Here is a 6,596-nt window from a genome sequence, read left to right as displayed (position 1 = left end):
GGTTGGGCTGGGTGACCTCTGGGGGTCCCTTCCCACCCAAAACATTCTGTGATTCTATGATGGGACTTTGTTCAAACTGAACTTGGAAAGGCAAAAGCAACAGTTACTGCTATGTGAAGCGTCTGTCAGCTCTTTGCTCATCACATCCCTCGCAGACCAATTCCAGCTGCATTTATTAATGAAGAGTTACTGAAGCATGAGCTAATTCTTTAATCTACACTTTTGTCCCAGCAAATTGGTGTTTAATTGTATGAATGAAAAAAATTGTGGGTGGACACTGTAGCAAAGATAAACCCATCAATCTCATCACAAAACCAGTTAAAAGCCCTGTTTATTTCCATACAGGAGCCTGTTCAGTATATTTCTAAAAGCCACAGAGTTGCTTTGGATCGTGGGTGGGTTATTGTGTACTAATTTCCACTTGCAAGGTTTTCAAATGATAGATTATCTCCAACAAAAATGATCATGGAGCTAAGCTGAAAAGGTTCCCTAAGCTGAAAAAGTTTCAGTTACCTTTAAATATAATGGCAGATTCAGTACATGCTTATCTTATACCTTGAAAATTACCATGTGTGTTCGAAGAAAGCTCTGCAAACTTTTTTTCCAGATTCATAATTAAATCACTGCACTTTCCTCTTACTTAATTTGAATGTTGCAGGGCTATAGTATGGGAAAAGTGAGAAAGCACTAATACAATTTCTGTGACAGTAGTTAATAAAAGGAGAAATATTGAAAAAGCTTTATGAGGGGTTTAGTAAGTAACTAAATGACCAAAACCAAACAAAGTACTTACCACTGGGAAGTCAAACTGTGCCAAAGGCCTGTTTGCAAACGTTGAAGGCTTAATGACACAACCATTTAATTCTTTGCCTTCTCTCAAACTTTTCTCTTTTAAACTCTATTGAGGGGTACAGGCAATGTAGCTTAAGATAAAGCCACCTTCATGCAAGCCAGGCAAGTCAACCCACTGAAATCAGTGAGAACATTTTTGGCATAAGGCAGTTTCAGACGTTAGGATGTAAAAATTCTGTCTTTTAACAAATCCTGTGATCTTCCTGGACGCCAATCCAGCCCAAAGCACATTCTTTCCTCTGATAGTTCATCAATAGTTAAAAAGGTAATTAATATAACCGAAGATATTAATCCATCAGAAAAGCATAGGTTCAGAAATCACAGTGTCTTAAAGAGCAAGAGTACCTGCAGATTTTCCTGAGTCTTTGGGTCTCTCAGAGAAAAGCAGCACTTGCGTAGGCAGCAGCTCAATCCACGTTCACAGGTCACGTATGGCACAAACAGAAATGCAGTAGAGTAAATCCCAAAGAAATAAGACGACATTAAAGAACAAAATGCTTTTTTGAGGTTTGCTCCATGTGGGACCATCAAAAGTTCAATGTGCACTTGGATGAGGGGTTGAGTGTTTCCACTTCCTGCAAGGAGAGGACAAACCTGTGGACCGTTCCTTGCCTGGTATTACAGACAGGCATTTTTGCCTTTTGGCTGATATTACCACCACTGCTGTGCCTTTTTAGGCTTCATTCTTGAAAGGATAATAATTGAAGTGATGAATAATGCTGAGAGGAGCGGCAGTGAATGACTGTCAAATTACAATCTCAGGTTTTGGTTTCACAGCCGCTCTTCACAGAAGTAATGAGAACAGAGCAAGACATCCAATGCCACCAGGCAAGAATAGAACAGTAAAATATGAATTAAAACAAACCAAAACTGCACTATTGCCTAGAGTTTCAAACCATTATTTATCTTCACAAGGAAAATAATTCAATAGAGCATGCAATATTGTCCATTGCTGCTCTCTTTGAGGAACAACCCAAGATCTGTTAGGAACAATCCAAGCTTTAATATATACTCAGTGGCCCACCGGTCCAATGCAGACATTCCCATATGGAAGTTATATCCGCACCTCTTTTCTTCCAAAATCCCCTGCTGAAATCAAAGGGAATTTGGCATAAGAAAATATTACAACATATCACATCATCATCATGTTACAGCATGTCAGACTAACATGACAACAAATGTCTGAGTGGAAGGAAAAAGCAGTTTAAACTGTCGTCAATACATAAGGCTTAGCACCACAAATCTGTTTTGCTAACTCCCGCAATGGTAATTGATTAACGGTAGCATGTTAAAAACCACGTAAATAGATGCATTAGATAATTAGGAAAGAATCACTTTCTTGCCTAGTTGCATGAAGAGCATGGGAATGATTTCCCAGCTCGTTAAGTTAGTAAATGAAAGAATAAAAAAAAAAAAAAAAAAAAAAAAATCTCGCTGCATGTGGCAGAAGCCAGTTTGGAGAGACAGACCTGTGCCGCAAAGGTAGAGGTCTCCCTGCCAGTATAAGGTAGAGCCAAAGCCCAGAAAAAGGGAAGAAAAAACTGGAGGTTTGTTGCATGCCCTATATTAGCAGACATGTACATGAACAGGAGAATAGATTTTTTTTCTAGCATTTGCCCCCAGCACTGCGCGCCTCTCAGCCTATCAGGCCCTCCCTGAGCTTCATGCTTTATGTTTGAATTCACAGACAAACAGCTGGAAAGCCAAGGTGCCCATGCTGCCCACCCAGTGCCAGGCTGTTGGTGTCTCCAAGGGTGATGGCAAAGCCCAGCTCCAGTTTGGAGGGGAGCGATGGAGGGGCTGCACAGCTGAGGGAGCTCTGCCCACAGCAGAGATGAGCCCCCAGCCAGGGGCTTGGCTGGAAGCCTCAGAGATGAGCAATGCCTACTGGTGTCATTGGACCATGAAGCCAACGTCCCAGGAATGAACTGAGAGATAACCGAGTGAGGAGAGGTCATGAGAATGAGAACAAATAGCTTATGTTTGCTTCGACACAAAGAGGAGTTAATGGGGGAGCAATGCCGGGTGACGAAGTGCTCAGATTAGAGAACCAAATATTCATTACTGGAGTATTTTGAATGCATATGAGTGGAACAAGATGGGATTTGTCAAGGCCAGAAAAAGAGGATGGCGTGTCCTTTCTCTACTCTATCCCAGGCAGAAGTCCCTCTGAAAGTCTGAAATAGCTTCTTGGGTTTTTTCCCCACTGAAACAAAACCTGCTGCACTGATCAGGGGTTACTGGGAGCTTCTGTTTACACAGGAACCCTGTGGTGGGCACCTACAGGACTTGGGTAAATGGGCAGTTATAATAAATATTTTGATTACAGCTAATTTGTTAGCTACAGCATACAAACTTAAGACTAATTAAACGGGCCAAGATGCAGCTCGCATAAGCAAAGTCAAGATACCAGGTGTTGGAAAGCAAACTGAGAAAGAATTGCCAGGTTTTATATTTTCCATGACTTAGAGAAGGAAAACTGCTGATGATCTGATACGTTTCACAAAACTTGCTGTGAACAGCACGGCACAGAGGTTCAGGTAAACATGCTGTAATGAGAAGATGTAGAACGTAAAAATAATTAGTCAAGGTTTATGGAGCCCACCAGCTAAACACAGGACACTGTGAAATTACCAAAGACACTGTACGGGAGTGTAACAACATGAAAGTGTTGTACGGCAGATGCAGAGAGCGGATCTACCGGCCTTCCTAGCACAACTAATAGAACTTCACTGCCAGTTAGTCTTGTGATTAGTCATTGTAAGCACAGCAAACCACGGATAAAATAGCTTACTTGCACTGCATCATCCACTTCCTTATTTGTCTTAGAAACCACTTTCTCCATGTCTGCTCTTAACACATTTTGAAAGAAAGACTTCTTGAAAGCCATCTATGGGACTCAGATGCTGATTTCCCTTCAAACAAGTGGGCTCTGAATGCCAAAATCACAGAAGTAGCTTTGAAAGTGTCCGCCTTCATCTTTCCCTTCTCTCATCATTAAAAATGTTCTTTCCGCATCACCAGTAATTTTCATCAGCCAAGATGAGAGAATTCTGCACGCTGGGGAGGAACCAGCAAACAGTCACCGCGAGCTACTGGCGAGGCAGTCGCGTTGCCGTACAGGTAACGCAGCAAGTCATGGAGAGCAAAATATGCACCTGCAGAAAAAGCTTTAGAGCAAACAACCATCCCAGGGGAAGGTGAAGACTAATTAAAACTAGTGCTACAAAGAGATGTTACCGTTCTAACATGTGTTAGTATGAGCTAGTGCAGGAGAGAGCAATGAAAGAAATGTCAAAGGAAGTGAGCAATCATGGAAGAGCCTGAGCTAAGCGATGCAAAGACAAGTGTCTGGGGAAGCAGGGCAGAAGCTCTGTTTACAGCAAATAGAGCTCTCTAAAAAATTAAAGGATGGGGGAAAGAACGCACAGATGAGTCTCTCTGCCATGGGGACAAGGCATGAACGGTGGTCTCAGAGACAGATGCTCATATCCGAACGGATGATGCTGCCAAATGAGACCATTTGATTCGCATAGAATCGTTGTCCAGGACATGAACTCACCTGTGTGTATCCACAGTCCAAAATAACTGCTTCTCTGAGGTGGCTGGAATTGTGCTGGGATAGGAAAGAGGAGACTTTGATTTCTATCTCCTTACCCAGGCCCCATCTGCAACCCACAAATCACTCCCCAGTGTTGCTGCTCAGCTACACAACGCCCACTGGGCCCAGCTTTGTTATGGACATGCCTTGGAAAGCCACACCAGACCCCTGGACAAGCGTGCAAGGCAAGGCTTGTCTCCTTGCTTCTGTCCCTTCTGGCTCCGAGGTCACCGAGGCAGTGGGCAAATGCCTGCCTGGAAGACATCAGTTCTCTAGCAAATACGCCTCGATACCTGAAGGACTGAATTCACTCCTGGTTCACATGATACAGAACACAGCTAGGTCTTTCATGAGACAGTTTTAGGTGGCAAAGTCATCTGGCTTATAACCAGTGTGCTGCCATCTGAAGCCTAATGAGCACCTAACCCTTCTCATAAAGGAACAAAGCACTGGGAGTCCACCTTCCCCTCCTATCTTCAGTCTCCTGGGAAAAGAAACAAAAATAAATTCCTGAGTGCCTGAAATTGGGCAATCGGCAGTGCCTGAGCCTCTGAAAGCGGTATGATAAATCCTTTCCCATCCGGTTGGTCTTCAGCTAATTAACTGACATGGTTGAAAATGAGCACCAGCTAATTGGAGCACTCTGTTCTCCCTTTCCCTGGCAGGAATAAAGAGGATTCCAGATGATCAGTGGTTCAACATTTTCCAAGTAATCCCAATTCAATGCCATCAGTCCTGAGCCAGCCTCCCAGCAACTTGCACACATCTGTACCTTGGGCTACGAATCCAAAGAGCATCATTGGAAAGGGGAACTCACTAACTATCCTGAAAGAGCGGGCAGGTGTGTGCGGCCTCCAGTTCATACAATGTACTGGAAAATGTGCCACCTGCAATCAAGAGGCCAGCTGAGCTACAGGCATGCCTTTTTTTCTGAAGCCAAGGAAATCCTCCAAGCTAGCAACCTAAAGGTGCAAAGGCCATCTGCAGTGCTCTTTGCAAGAAAGCTGTGATGTTAAGCAGACTGTTCTGTGAATGCCCTGCAGGTGATGGGTGCCAGATCTCTGAATCTGGGGTCCTAAGAAGTAGAAAAAGCATCTGCGTGCCCTTGCTGAGGAAGATGTTAAAGCATGAAAGACCCCTTGCATTATGTTAAGGACTTGCAGAGAGCACCTGCGCCAAGAAGCACCCTGGCCCACCTGCCAGGCAAAGCAGCACAAGACATCTGCAGGCTTTTGGGAGCAGTGGCTGGGCAGAGGCCCTGGGGTGCAGCCTGCCCGCCAGCCCAGCCCCTCTCCTCCAGGCCATCGTGGCTGTTCCCTCCACTACGTGGTTACGGAGAGACTCTCACTCCAACCAAGTCACTTGTGAACCCCAGCTGTCATGCCTCATTCCTCCAGAAAACTCCTTCCTTTGAACCTGCTACCATATGAGGATTTTATTTCTCCATCCTTTTCTGCTCCCACTAGCATTCCTCTCCTGGGCTCCCAGTCCCTTTTCCAGCAGCATTATCCACTCCCAAACACAAGGAATGGCTTCCAGTAGCAGAAAGAAGCCCCTTCAATACTCTCCATATCTCCCAATGTACAGAACTAGTGGAATAGGTTAAACTGTGGCCACTGTTGGTGACGAGCCAGTCCCATCATGGCCATATGCCCGCAGATGGTTTCAGCCCCCCCATCTCACAAAACACAAGCAAGCAAACACAAATTGCCCCCCCCCACACACACACATAGGTGAGCAAAACCATTTGTAAATACTTGCAGTAACACGAGCACCAAAATGCTATGGAGATCAGGCCAGATGCTGTGAATGAGCTGTATTGTGAATAATATTCTCCAGGATTTTCCTGAAACCTAGGGATGAATATTGTAACGTCCACGTAAACGTAATATATAGAGATGTCCTTTAAAACATGGCCATATACAGCGATGAATGCCAAACCCGGTTGCCTCCATGTACGCAGCTCTGCACAACACGTGATGGGTTTTATTTTGTTCTCAGCTGCAAACACTGTAAAGCAGGGTTAAGCCCACTGAGGTCATTAGAGGGGCTGCAATGAAACCGAGGGGTATGAGAACAGGCTCACATCTGACAAAGGTTTTCTTCATTTCTCTGCAATCTGAATTTTTTTAAATTCTCCTGG

The sequence above is a fragment of the Egretta garzetta genome, unplaced genomic scaffold (genome assembly GCF_000687185.1).
Source record: "Egretta garzetta isolate BGI_Z169 unplaced genomic scaffold, ASM68718v1 scaffold228, whole genome shotgun sequence".
Taxonomy (NCBI): domain Eukaryota; kingdom Metazoa; phylum Chordata; class Aves; order Pelecaniformes; family Ardeidae; genus Egretta; species Egretta garzetta.
Note: the sequence above shows the minus strand (reverse complement) of the source record.